The sequence below is a fragment of the Bufo gargarizans genome, chromosome 3 (assembly GCF_014858855.1).
Source record: "Bufo gargarizans isolate SCDJY-AF-19 chromosome 3, ASM1485885v1, whole genome shotgun sequence".
In the NCBI taxonomy this organism is placed as follows: Eukaryota; Metazoa; Chordata; class Amphibia; order Anura; family Bufonidae; genus Bufo; species Bufo gargarizans.
Genome location: NC_058082.1, coordinates 11,508,555 through 11,523,248, shown reverse-complemented (window position 1 = coordinate 11,523,248; position 14,694 = coordinate 11,508,555).

Here is a 14,694-nt window from a genome sequence, read left to right as displayed (position 1 = left end):
TGACGCCCCCTGCCGTGCTGAATACACGTTCAGACAAAACGCTGGCCGCCGGGCAGGCCAGCACCTCCAAGGCATAAAAGGCTAGCTCTGGCCACGTGGACAATTTAGAGACCCAGTAGTTGAATGGGGCCGAACCATCAGTCAGTACGTGGAGGGGTGTGCACACGTACTGTTCCACCATGTTAGTGAAATGTTGCCTCCTGCTAACACGTTGCGTATCAGGTGGTGGTGCAGTTAGCTGTGGCGTGTTGACAAAAGTTTTCCACATGTCTGCCATGCTAACCCTGCCCTCAGAGGAGCTGGCCGTGACACAGCTGCCTTGGCGACCTCTTGCTCCTCCTCTGCCTTGGCCTTGGGCTTCCACTTGTTCCCCTGTGACATTTGGGAATTCTCTCAGTAGCGCGTCTACCAACGTGCGCTTGTACTCGCGCATCTTCCTATCACGCTCCAGTGCAGGAAGTAAGGTGGGCACATTGTCTTTCTAGCGTGGATCCAGCAGGGTGGCAACCCAGTAGTCCGCACACGTTAAAATGTGGGCAACTCTGCTGTCGTTGCGCAGGCACTGCAGCATGTAGTCGCTCATGTGTGCCAGGCTGCCCAGAGGTAAGGACAAGCTGTCCTCTGTGGGAGGCGTATCGTCTGCATTCTCCGTATCCCCCCAGCCACGCACCAGTGATGGGCCCGAGCTGCGTTGGATACCACCCCGCTGTGAACATGCTACATCCCCATCCTCCTCCTCCAGTAGTGGGCCCTGGCTGGTCAAGTTTGTACCTGGCCTCTGCTGTTGCAAAAATCCTCTTTCTGAGCCACTTCTAAAAGACTGGCCTGAAAGTATTAGAGATGACCCCTCTTCCTCCTCCTCGTCCTGGGCCACATCCTCTTCCATCATCGCCCTAAGTGTTTTCTCAAGGAGACATAGAAGTGGTATTGTAACGCTGATAACGGCGTCATCGCCACTGGCCATGTTGGTGGAGTACTCGAAATAGCGCAACAGGGCACATAGGTCTCGCATGGAGGCCCAGTCATTGGTGGTGAAGTGGTGCTGTTCCGCAGTGCGACTGACCCGTGCGTGCTGCAGCTGAAACTCCACTATGGCCTGCTGCTGCTCGCACAGTCTGTCCAGCATGTGCAAGGTGGAGTTCCACCTGGTGGGCACGTCGCATATGAGGCGGTGAGCGGGAAGGCCGAAGTTACGCTGTAGAACAGACAGCCGAGCGGTGGCAGGATGAGCACACTGGACGCGCGCATAGACAGCCCGCACTTTATGCAGCAGCTCAGACATGTCGGGGTAGTTGTGAATGAATTTCTGCACCACCAAATTCACCACATGTGCCAGGCAAGGGATGTGCGTCAAACCGGCTATTCCCAGAGCTGCAACGAGATTTCGCCCATTATCGCACACCACCAGGCCGGGCTTGAGACCCCCTGGCAGAAACCACTGGTCGGTCTGCTGTTCTATACCCCGCCACAACTCCTGCGCGGTGTGGGGCCTGTCCCCCAAACACATCAGTTTCAGAATGGCCTGCTGACGTTTACCCTTGGCTGTGCTGAAGTTGGTGGTGAAGGTCTGTCGCTGACCAGATGAGGGGGTGGTAGAAGAGGAGAAGGAAGAGAAGGCAACAGGAGGCAAAGAATGATGCCCTGCGATCCTTGGCGGCGGAAGGACGTGCGCCAAACAGCTCTCCGCCTGGGGCCCAGCCGCCACTACATTTACCCAGTGTGCAGTTAGGGAGATATAGCGTCCCTGGCCGTGCTTACTGGTCCACGTATCTGAGGTTAGGTGGACCTTCCCACAGATGGTGTTGCGCAGAGCACACTTGATTTTATCGGATACTTGGTTGTGCAGGGAGGGCACGGCTCTCCTGGAGAAGTAGTGGCGGCTGTTCACGACGTACTGTGGGACAGCAAGCGACATGAGCTGTTTGAAGCTGTCCGTCTCCACCAGCCTGAATGACAGCATTTCAAAGGCCAGCAGTTTAGAAATGCTGGTATTCAGGGTAAGGGATCGAGGGTGGCTAGGTGGGAATTTACGCTTTTTTCTCAAAGGTTTGTGAGATGGAGAGCTGAACACTTCCGTGTGACATGTTGGAGATGCTTGGTGACGGAGGTGGTGTTGTTGGTGGCACATCCTCTGTTTGCTGGGCAGCAGGTGCCAACGTTCCTCCAGAGGTGGAGGAAGAGGCCAAGGCAGCAGCAGAAGAGGGAGCTTCTTGGTTTTGAAGGTGCTTACTCCACTGCAGCCCGTATCTCGCATATAGATGCCTGGTCATGCAGGTTGTGCTAAGGTTCAGAACGTTAATGCCTCGCTTCAGGCTCTGATGGCACAGCGTGCAAACCACTCGGGTCTTGTCGTCAGCACATTGTGTGAAGAAGTGTCATGCGAGGGAACTCCTTGAAGCTGCCTTTGGTGTGCTCGGTCCCTGTTGACGGTGGCCAGTAGCAGGCAAACTGTTTTGGCGACAGCTACTCTGCTTTTGCACCCTGCTCCCGCTTTTGCTACGCTGTTGGCTCGGTCTCACCACTTTGACGTGCGGCAGACAGGCTCAAATAATTTTGTACAAAACGATTTGCCAAGTATCTCGCACTTATAGTGTAGCACTTGTAATTATTATGCAATTGTGTACTCTATATTGCAGTGAGTTGTCGCATTGCATGTTTTGTCTTTTCATGTTGTTCCCTGCCTTAGCAATGTGCTCCTGCGGTTTGGTATGTGCTGACTGACCCCCTTTTTTGTCTTTCTTTGCAGTTTGTACTGGAGGTGTGGCTGCCTCCTCAGTCATGCTCTCCTGACCACCTTGTCTGCCCTATAGGCTGATTTTAATTAGTGTGAGTATATAGTCAGGCCTGCTCCCACTCACTCACTGAAGCCAATTGGCACCAGGAGTGAGATAGTTTGTGGACTCTTACTGCAGTCTTTGGTGGCCATTTGGCGCCGGGGGTGTTGTGGAGTGGGCCTGCATGCATGTTGGTACCTGCACTCATTGGATACAGTGGAGGCCATTTTGGCCCCGAAAATGACAGTTTTTGAAGCAGACCCAGCATGCATGTGGAACCTACACTCCCTGAAGTGTATGGTAGCCGTTATGGCACTTAACAGGTAGAATTTAGTGTTAGGAACCCGTCTAAACAGAGATCGCCTTGACATGCAGCAGACGGGCTCAAATAATTTTGTACAAAACGATTTGCCAAGTACAAACCGGATTCCAAAAAAGTTGGGACACTATACAAATCGAGAATAAATACTGAATGCAATGATGTGGAGGCGCCAACTTCTAATATTTTATTCAGAATAGAACATAAATCACGGAACAAAAGTTTAAAATGAAAAAATGTACCATTTTAAGGGAAAAATATGTTGAATCAGAATTTGATGGTGTCAACAAATCCCCAAAAAGTTGGGACAAGGCCATTTTCACCGCTGTGTGGCATCTCCCCTTCTTCTTACAACACTCAACAGACGTCTGGGGACCGAGGAGACCAGTTTCTCAAGTTTAGAAATAGGAATGCTCTCCCATTCTTGTCTAATACAGGCCTCTAACTGTTCAATCGTCTTGGGCCTTCTTTGTTGCACCTTCCTCTTTATGATGCGCCAAATGTTCTCTATAGGTGAAAGATCTGGACTGCAGACTGGCCATTTCAGTACCCGGATCCTTCTCCTACGCAGCCATGATGTTGTGATTGATGCAGAATGTGGTCTGGCATTATCTTGTTGAAAAATGCAGATAATGAAAGAGATGACGTCTGGATGGGAGCAGATGTTGTTCTAGAACCTGAATATATTTTTCTGCATTGATGGTGACTTTCCAGACATGCAAGCTGCCCATGCCACACGCACTCATGCAACCCCATACCATCAGAGATGCAGGCTTCTGAACTGAGCGTTGATAACAACTTGGGTTGTCCTTGTCCTCTTTGGTCCGGATGACACGGCGTCCCAGATTTCCAAAAAGAACTTCGAATCGTGACTCGTCTGACCACAGAACAGTCTTCCATTTTGCCACACTCCATTTTAAATGATCCCTGGCCCAGTGAAAACGCCTGAGCTTGTGGATCTTGCTTAGAAATGGCTTCTTCTTTGCACTGTAGAGTTTCAGCTGGCAACGGCGGATGGCACGGTGGATTATGTTCACTGACAATGGTTTCTGGAAGTATTCCGGAGCCCATTCTGTGATTTTCTTTACAGTAGCATTCCTGTTTGTGGTGCAGTGTCGTTTAAGGGCCCGGAGATCACGGGCATCCAGTATGGTTTTACGGCCTTGACCCACAGAGATTGTTCCAGATTCTCTGAATCTTCGGATGATGTTATGCCCAGTTGATGATGATAGATGCAAAGTCTTTGCAATTTTTCGCTGGGTAACACCTTTCTGATATTGCTCCACTATCTTTCTGCGCAACATTGTGGGAATTGGTGATCCTCTACCCATCTTGGCTTCTGAGAGACACTGCCACTCTGAGAAGCTCTTTTTATACCCAATCATGTTGCCAATTGACCGAATTAGTGTTAATTGGTCTTCCAGCTCTTCGTTATGCTCAAATTTACTTTTTCCAGCCTCTTATTGCTACTTGTCCCAACTTTTTGGGGATTTGTTGACACCGTGAAAATTTGAATCAACGTATTTTTCCTTTAAAATGATACATTTACTCGGATTAAACGTTTGATCTGTCATCTACGTTCTATTACAAATAAAATATTGACATTTGCCATCTCCACATCATTGCATTCAGTTTTTATTCACAATTTGTTTAGTGTCCCAACTTTTTTGGAATCCGGTTTGTATATCTCACTTATAGTGTAGCACTTGTAATTATTATGCAATTTTGTACTCTATATTGCAGTGAGTTGTCGCATTGCATGTTTTGTCTTTTCGGTCTCACCACTGCCTCTTCCTCCGAACTCTGAAAGTCAGTGGCACGACCTTGATTCCATGTGGGGTCTAGGACCTCATCGTCCCTTGCATCGTCTTCCACCCAGTCTTCCTCCCTGACCTCCTGTTCAGTCTGCACACTGCAGAAAGACGCAGAAGTTGGCACCTGTGTTTCGTCATCATCAGAGACGTGCTGAGGTGGTATTCCCATGTCCTCATCAGGAAACATAAGTGGTTGTGCGTCAGTGCATTCTATGTCTTCCACCCCTGGGGAAGGTCTAGGTGGATGCCCTTGGGAAACCCTGCCAGCAGAGTCTTCAAACAGCATAAGAGACTGCTGCATGACTTGAGGCTCAGACAGGTTCCCCGATATGCATCGCGGTGATGTGACAGACTGATGGGCATGGGTTTCAGGCGCCACCTGTGCGCTTTCTGCAGAAGACTGGGTGGGAGATAATGTGAACGTGCTGGATCCACTGTCGGCCACCAAATTGACTAGCGCCTGTACTTGCTCAGGCCTTACCATCCTTAGAAAGGCATTAGGCCCGACCAAATATCGCTGTAGATTCTGGCGGCTACTGGGACCTGAGGTAGTTGGTACAGTAGGACGTGTAGCTGTGGCAGAACGGCCACGTCCTCTCCCTGCACCAGAGGCTCCACCAACATCACCACCATGACCGCGTCCCTTATTAGATGTTTGCCTCATAGTTAGCGTTCGCAAAGTAAAAAGTGGTTAAGTATGTTAAAAATTATTAACTGCCAATATAAACCCTAATGTAGGGTATTGCACTCTATTTATTTATTTTTTTACTCTATATGACAGCGGTATTTGTGGCCTAAATGTGGCCAGGTGTGCAGTATATTAGAGGGTTTATTCACCCTAACTAAAAAGCTTTATTTCTGTCCTAAATGTGACAGTGACTTATGCATGTGTAGTCCCAGATGTGCATTATATTAGAGGGTTTTTCACCGATCAGGTATTGATATTGACTAACTGAAGAAAAAAAAGTTCGTTTTCAGCAGTAGTTGGCTCAGGGCAGGCTTAAAAAAAATTGTGCACTGCACCCACAAAACACATTTGCTGTAGATCGCTGAGTACATAAACCAGTTCTTGATGAGATTTCTCCCTGATCTCTCCCTCACAGCAGCTGCACCCTCTCCCTATACTGATCAGAGCAGAGTGACGGGCGGCGCTACGTGACTCCAGCTTAAATAGAGGCTGGGTCACATGCTGCACTGGCCAATCACAGCCATGCCAATAGTAGGCATGGCTGTGATGGCCTTTTGGGGCAAGTAGTATGACGCTTGTTGATTGGCTGCTTTGCAGCCTTTCAAAAAGAGCCATAAAAATCGCCGAACCCGAACTTTTACGTAAATGTTCGGGTTTGGGTCCGGGTGCCATAAGTATATAACAGTATAGATAATGATTAGAGACCACCTGAGTCAAACAGAAATTTAAGGTAAGTGATCAATTATTTAAAACTTAACTTTTAATAGGGTAAACAGAAAATTGGCCCCACGATAAATTGATTACAATAAAGAAAATACAATAAAGGAAACAATGCGGAGAGTCACCACCCAGGTGATAATGGTACTCAATAACCAGAACACATTTAGAGAACAAAAGGTGCTTGGTGGCACCAAAAAAGTAACCAGGTGGTCCTACCGCTCTGATGAGATGCGCCTTGATACAACGGATGCCTCGCCGATGTTGAATGATGTGCATACACCGTCGCTGAAGGCAGTTGTAAAGCACAGGGTTAGGGATGCTAGGCTAGCTGGCCCTAGTAATACCCTAGGGACCTACAATGGCCTAAGTGACCTAATTACGGATCCCCGTGACCGGTCACAACCAGGAACCTAACCCTGGAATTAGTGCGCCGTAGGAAGCCCTCTCCTGGCTAGTCCCTACACGCATGTTTCGCTACAAGGATGAGTGTAAAGCTCATCAGGGGAAACAAGGGAGCTGTACAGGGTACACTGACAAAGATATCAGACGTGTCCCCTGCACAGAGGCAAAGTATGTCCACGATCCTGATATGAATGCAAGTGGACAGACTGACAGTAGGGTGGTAGGGGGACTCCTGATGCTGGACCCCTCTCCTACTACCAAAGTGTTGGCGCATGGGCTGATGTAGCCTAGGGTAGCGCCGAAAACCGCCACCTTTTAAAGAAGAGCCGGCCTCAAAACGAGGCTTGGCTAGGACACTCCTACTTTACCCAAATGGTGCAGTTCACGTCCGCGCATGCGCGAGGAAGCGGATCGCATTACAAAAGGGGGAGGTCACTGGGCGGACGCTCGTGAATGAGGTGACGACACCACGTCCAATCTCGTTTGTTCGCGCGAGATGACGCAACAGTTGCCAGGCAATCGGGACGCTATTCCTGGATACTGTCGGATACAGATAGTTTCGGCGCATTGCCGGATCCGACGTTTAGCTTTTTCTCAATGGTTACCATGGCTGCCGGGACGCTAAAGTCCTGGCAGCCATGGTAAAGTGTAGCGGGAAGCGGGGGAGCAGTATACTTACCGTCCGTGCGGCTCCCGGGGCGCTCCAGAGTGACGTCAGGGCGCCCCACGCGCATGGATGATGTGATCGCATGGCACGTCATCCATGCGCATGGGGCGCTCTGACGTCACTCTGGAGCGCCCCGGGAGCCACGCGGACTGTAAGTATACTGCTCCCCCGCTCCCCACTACTACTATGGCAACCAGGACTTTAATAGCGTCCTGGCTGCCATAGTAACACTGAAAGCATTTTGAAGACGGATCCATCTTCAAATGCTTTCAGTACACTTGCGTTTTTCCGGATCCGGCGTGTAATTCCAGCAAGTGGAGTACACGCCGGATCCGGACAACGCAAGTGTGAAAGAGGCCTAAAAGGTTCACCTTTCCTACAGTCTGTTTTGGCAAGTTCTCGCTATATCTCCTTGCTTTAAGTCTTCTATATAATGCTGCACTTTTTTCTTTATATGTGGAGTCCTCTGTGCAATTACGGCAGATTCTTATAATATCACCGTAGAGAATACCATTGATGACATGTTTGCGGTGACAGGAGGACGCCAGTAGCAAAGTATTCCTACTTGTGTCTTTTCTGTAGTTGCTACTGACTACCTCATTCGCTTTATTGGAAAGCTTGACATACAAGAAAGGAATGTCACTCACTGCTATTGTATAAGTGAATTGAAGGTTCATTGCATTTTTATTCATGTATTTCACGCAATTCACAAAGTCCTCTTCTGTGGAGATCCACACCAGGATGATATCATCAATTAATCTTCCATACCATATGATCGAAGTCAAAAAAACATTGTCCTCGATCATAAGGTATTGCTCCTCCTAATAGGACATATAAATATTTGCATACGAGGGGGAGAATTTCGCACCCATTGATGCTCCCCTCGTCTGCAAATAATAGGTCCCATTAAAGGAGAAATAATTATGTCCTAGCAGGAACTCCACAGACAAATAGAGGAATTCCTTCAAAGCAGCACTATATCCACTATACAGATCTAAATGTCTCTTGAGGCTTGCCAAACCCAAATGGTGCGGAATTGAGGAGTAAAGAGCGGCGACATCATAAGTCGCTCATCTGTACCCCTCTTCCCACACTAAGTTACTAGTCAATTCCAATACATGTTTTATATCTCGTAGGTAGCCTGGGATACGCTGTACAAGGGGTTGCAGATAAAAATCTACCCGTGCTCCCAGGCGTTGCCCCAAGCTGCCTATACCAGACACAATGGGTCGTAATGGAGGAGGGGGAAGTCTTTTTATGTACCTTAGGGAGTGAATGAAAAATTGGGATTGCTGGTTTATTCACAAATAGTCTCTAAGTTTCATATCCAAAATACCTAGTGAAACACCTTTATCAAGATGTTTTGATAAGGGCTCGTTCACATGATTGTTGCCCCTCCGTTGCCGTATTGCGGCCGGCATACGGCGGGTCTGCAATACACGGGGCACCGGCCGTGTGTATTCCGCATCACAGATGCGGACCCAGTCACTTGAATGGGTCTGCAAATCCGGAGATGCGGTGTGGAACGGAACGGAAGCACGGAACGGAACCCCACGGAATTACTACGGAGTGCTTCCTGGGGTTCTGTTTCGTGCCTCTGCACCGCAAAAAGATAGAACTTGCTCTATCATTTTGCGGAACGGACAGATCGCGGACCCATTCAAGTGAATGGGTCCGCAATCCGCATGCGGCTGGCCCACGGTCGGTGCCCGTGCATTGCGAACCGCAATTTGCAGTCCACATCACGGGCACGGAGGGGCAACGGTCGTGTGAATGAGCCCTTATGCTGAGACAAATTCTGTAGTGGAATCTGCCCTCAACTTTCTATATGTGGATGTCTTCCCTAGCAACTCCTCATTGCATTTCAAATACAAACCTGCATCCATCACCACTATGCTCCCACCTTTATCCGATTTATTTTAATAACCAATCACTGTTTTACCATAAATTATCGAGTGCTTTCCTCTCTTTTTTAGTGAGATTATCTCTCCGTACCCCATTTCTTTTTAATTTTTTCACTTTCTGGTCTAATGCCACAAGGTCCATCTCAACTAGCTCCTGAGGTTTATCTAAAGCGGGCACCCTAGCACTCAAAGTCTGGGTTAGGGGCACTGAAGCCCTTCCCCCAGTCATCTGCAATAGGCCCAGATTCACATTGTAAAGGAGATATGGCGCGGTTACAGCGGTGTCCTGACAAATTAAATGCTATCACATTGACATTTTCGTTCACTTTCTGTGTTTCATTTTAATTTACGACCTTCCCCCGACAAATCAAAATGCCTCCTGACGGTAAGATGCCGTGCAAATCTGTTCACATCAAGTATAGTCCAAAACAAATCAAAATCATGCATTGGTGAGAACGATGGCCCCTTTCTCAAGAAGCTGAATTCAGGACCGTATAAGATATAACTCGATAAATTAATGACCGCTTCTTCTTTACTGTCCTCCTCGGATATCTTATATTTTGGTCAATGCTTTTGCCCCGCTCTCCTTGTTCGTCTTTTGGCTTATTCTCCGGTTGTATCAATGGATCCTGAGATTCATTCATTTTGTTTTTCTTTCTCCCATTTCCATTCTTATTTTTAATATTAGCAGAATTCTGTTGTGATTTTATATTTCCTTGATGAATCTCCTTCTTGTTTAGAGACCGTGGATTCAAAAGAGTGTTCCACACTGGTAAAGCTCACTCGATGTTGAGAATTTTTTCTCCGTTTTTTTTCTCTAAATTTATTTTGATGTATCCAAAGTCTTTTGCTTCCATGTATATACCTGATCAAGAGAATAGTCCGTAAAATCTCTTTTACATTTTGTTTCCTTTGTGTGTTATATTTTTTCCAATAAAGCGAATGAGGTAGTCAGTAGCAACTACAGAAAAGACACAAGTAGGAATACTTTGCTACTGGCGTCCTCCTGTCACCGCAAACATGTCATCAATGGTATCCCCTACTGTCAGGTTATAAGAATCCGCCGTAATTGCACAGAGGACTCCACATATAAAGAGGAAAGTGCAGCATTATATAGAAGACTCAAAGCAAGGGGATATAGCGAGAACTTGCCAAAACAGACTGTAGAGAAGGTGAACCTTTTGGATAGAAGAAACCTAATCTCCCAGGAAAAAAGTAGGAATAATGAAAGAGAATCACAAGAGAAAAAGGTGAGAGTGACAACTAGTGTTGATCACGAATATTCGAATTGCGAATTTTTATCGCGAATATCGGCACTTCGAGAATTCGCAAATATTTAGAATATAGTGATATATATTCGTAGTTTCGAATATTCGAGATTTTTTTAAAAATCAGTACACATGATCCCTCTCTGCTTCTAGCTTGTGGGCCAATGAGAAGGCTGCAATATCTTTGACTTCAGGAGTAGTGTTGATTGCAAATTTTTGTAATGCAAATTTTCGTAATGAGAATCAATAAGATTGTGAAAACTCATATCCGATGGTATATTCTAACCCCCAGGCATTCCCATGGTGACGGGGACTCTTGTCCGGGAGGAGTATGCCAAAGTGGAACAACTGTACAGATAAAAAAAAAGGCAAATATTCTAAAAAAAACGAATATATTTGATTTTTAGGATATTCATAATATTCAAAAACAAGAATATATAGCAATACAGCGAATATTAAAAAAATAAATAAATATAGAGCAATTTAGCTAATATAGTGCTATAATCTTCTTTGTTTAATAGTTGTCATTTTTTTCTCATCTGAAGTTCAGATTGGAAAAAAATTACAACTATAAAAAAAAAAGATTATCGCACTATATTAGCAAAATTGTTCTACATTAGTTTTTTTTCGAATATTCGCTATATTGCTATATATTCTCGTTTTCGAATATTACGAATATTTGAAAAACGAATATATAGCACTATAACGAATATATTCGTTTTCTAGAAAATTTAACTTTTTTTATTTTTTTAATCTGTACAGTTATTCCACTTTGGCATACTCCTCCCCGACAAGTGTCCCTGTCACCATTGGAACACCTGGTGGTTAGAATATACCATCGTATCTGAGTTTTCACAATGTCATTGATTCTCATTACGAAAATTGGTATTACAAAAATTCTCATTACGAAAATTCGCAATCAACACCACTCCTAACGAATATTAAAATTTGCGAATATTCGATGAATATTCTATGACATATTTGCAAAATATTGCAAATTCGAATATGACCCTTATAGCAGACAGTTTATTGAGGCACGGAACATTATCACTAAGTATTTACCGATTCTGAATCAGGATGATAATTTACGACAGATATTGGAACCAGGAATTCAAGTTGTGAGCAAAAGAGCTCCAACTATATCGACAGTACTGTCTCCGAGTTTATTTTTGAAGAAATAAGGGTCTACAAGTAATACCTGGTTGAACGCTACAGATGTATGTAAAAGATAATGTATGTAAGGGCTCTTTCACACTTGCGTTCTTTTCTTCCGGCATAGAGTTCCGTCGTCGGGGCTCTATGCCGGAAGAATCCTGATCAGGATTATCCTAATGCATTCTGAATGGAGAGAAATCCGTTCAGGATGCATCAGGATGTCTTCAGTTCCGGAACGGAACGTTTTTTGGCCGGAGAAAATACCGCAGCATGCTGCGCTTTTTGCTCCGGCCAAAAATCCGGAACACTTGCCGCAAGGCCGGATCCAGAATTAATGCCCATTGAAAGGCATTGATCCGGATCCGGCCTTAAACTAAACGTCGTCTCGGCGCATTGCCGGATGCGACGTTTAGCTTTTTCTCAATGGTTACCATGGCTGCCGGGACACTAAAGTCCTGTTTGCTATGGTAAAGTGTAGCGGGGAGCGGGGGAACAGCATACTTACCGTCCGTGCGGCTCCAGGGGCGCTCCAGAGTGACGTCAGGGCGCCCCAGGCGCATGGATGACGTGATCGCATGGCACGTCATCCATGCGCATGGGGCGCTCTGACGTCATTCTGGAGCACCCCGGGAGCCGCGCGGACTGTAAGTATACCGCTCCCCCGCTCCTACTATGGCAACCAGGACTTTAATAGCGTCCTGGCTGCCATAGTAACACTGAACGCATTTTGAAGACGGATCTGTCTTCAAATGCTTTCAGTACACTTGCGTTTTTCCGGATCCGGCGTGTAATTCCGGCAAGTGGAGTACACGCCGGATCCGGACAACGCAAGTGTGAAAGAGGCCTAAAACCTGTCAATTTATTAAAATAGGCAAAAGTTTTAAATCTAGTGCTACAGGAGAAGAATTTACAATGAAATCATATATAAACGGTAACACAAGTAATGTGATTTATTTAGCCGCCTGCAGCAGCTGTAACGTTCAATATGTGGGTTACACGTCAAACAGTTTGAAAACCAGAGTAAGGAAACACCTTTCAGACATCGCATCTCAAATTTGAAGGTAGTGAACATTTCCATGTTGTCTCGAGATTTCAGAGACGTACATGGAGGTAACACAGCAGTCACTGGTATTGAAAGGGTTAAAAAAAACATTGCCAGGAGGAGATCTAAACAGACTGCTTTGTAATAGGGAGTCTTTTTGGATCTTTTTATTGCATACCAGGATTCCAAAGGGCATGAATAACAGACACGATCTCATCTTTGAATATTGATCTATATTCTGTACGACTGTAATTGATTGTTGATCCATTTTTCCTTTTGTAGAAGCTTGTTTTTGCAAGTAGTTTTGTATTTTATGATGTCACCAGACACCCCCCCCCCCCCCTCGATTCCGATTTGGTAATTAGTTACACATGATGGCAGTATGCTCATGAATAAGACGAAACTCGTAGACCGTAAAGCTTTCCGATCAGCTCATGGAATTTTAAAGGATTATAATAAAGAGATTGGATTTTATCCGTAGCGCATGTGCGGGATTTTTCAGTTTTTTTTTCAAGAAAGTGTCTCCCTGATCTGGGGTTCCTTGCACGCCGATGGAGTGGATCAGGTGAGCTGGAAATATTTTGCTTTAAGTTTGAGAAGCCGTGCAACCTCTTTAACTCTTTGACTGCCCTAGATCACTACGTTACCATTAACCTCTTGACTAGTGTTGAGCGAACTTTTGTTTTAAGTTCGGCGTCTAAAGTTTGGGTTATCGAAGAATCCTTAACGCGATTTTTCGATAACCCGAACCCGAACTTTAGATGCCGAACTTAAAACAAAAGTTCGCTCAACACTACTCTTGACTAGTTAGACATTGCATGGCAGTAGTTTTTGGGCAACGAATGACAGTTTTCTTTGGGCTATGATTGGCTATGTTGTGTGGGCAATATATGGCAGTATTATATGGGTACAAAATACGGTCATGAGAAAAAAAAAAAAGTCCAACCTTTTTGAATTCTATGGTTTAACGTTATCAGGACATGATTAAAAAAACATCTGGTCCGAAGAAGGTCTTAAAATTAAATAAATACAACCTCAGCACACAAAAGATTCCGCCATTTTATTATTCAACAAAAACAAAGCCAAAATGTAAATGCCAGGTGTGAATCAATAACTTCTAGATCCACCTTTACCACCAATAACTGGAAGTCATCGAGGGTCGTTTATTATCAGATATACACCAATTTTTGGCGCCGCAATCTGTGACTTTTCCCCGCTCATGCCAGGTCTAAAAAAGGGGACGTGATGTGGGCAGGGAAGACGGCTGGCCGCAACGCCCTTCTCATTTATCATTTTCTACGCCTTTTTTAGGTGTATAAAATATTCTAAATCTACCCGAGCAAGGAAGCTGGCATAGATATAGACCGGCTGTGGATGCGAGCGAAGTTATGTAGAGGTCGGTGACTGAACCACCGCCAGCGCAGGGATTATTAAGACTGACCTCTAAAACACCGGTCTTAATAAATGAAGCCCATTGTTTTTTTGTATAATTTTATCTGTCTCTCTGTTATGGAACAGCGAGCGTGAACCCATTGTGCGAACTAACCATTCCCACCATTCCCATTGTGCGAAACTATCATTCCCAGCATGTTCCATTTATTTCTATGAGAGTTCTGAGAAAAGCAGAGCAAGTACGCATGCTGGGAGTTGTAGTTTCACAACAGCTGAAGTGCCGCAGGTTGCCCACCCCTGGTGTATGGGACATGGAAGCAGAACTTAGAACAGGCTGGAACCCAGGCAGGAAATAAAAGGATAGACACTAGACTAGGGATGGCCAACCTGAGGCTCTCCAGCTGTTGCACAACTACAACTTCCAGCATGCTCAGACTGCCTACAGCTATAAGCCTACAGCAGGGTATGGTGGGAATTGTAGTTTTACAACAGCTGGAGAGCCGCAGATTGGCTATGCCTGCACTAGACTATCAAACACATTTGCCGGTC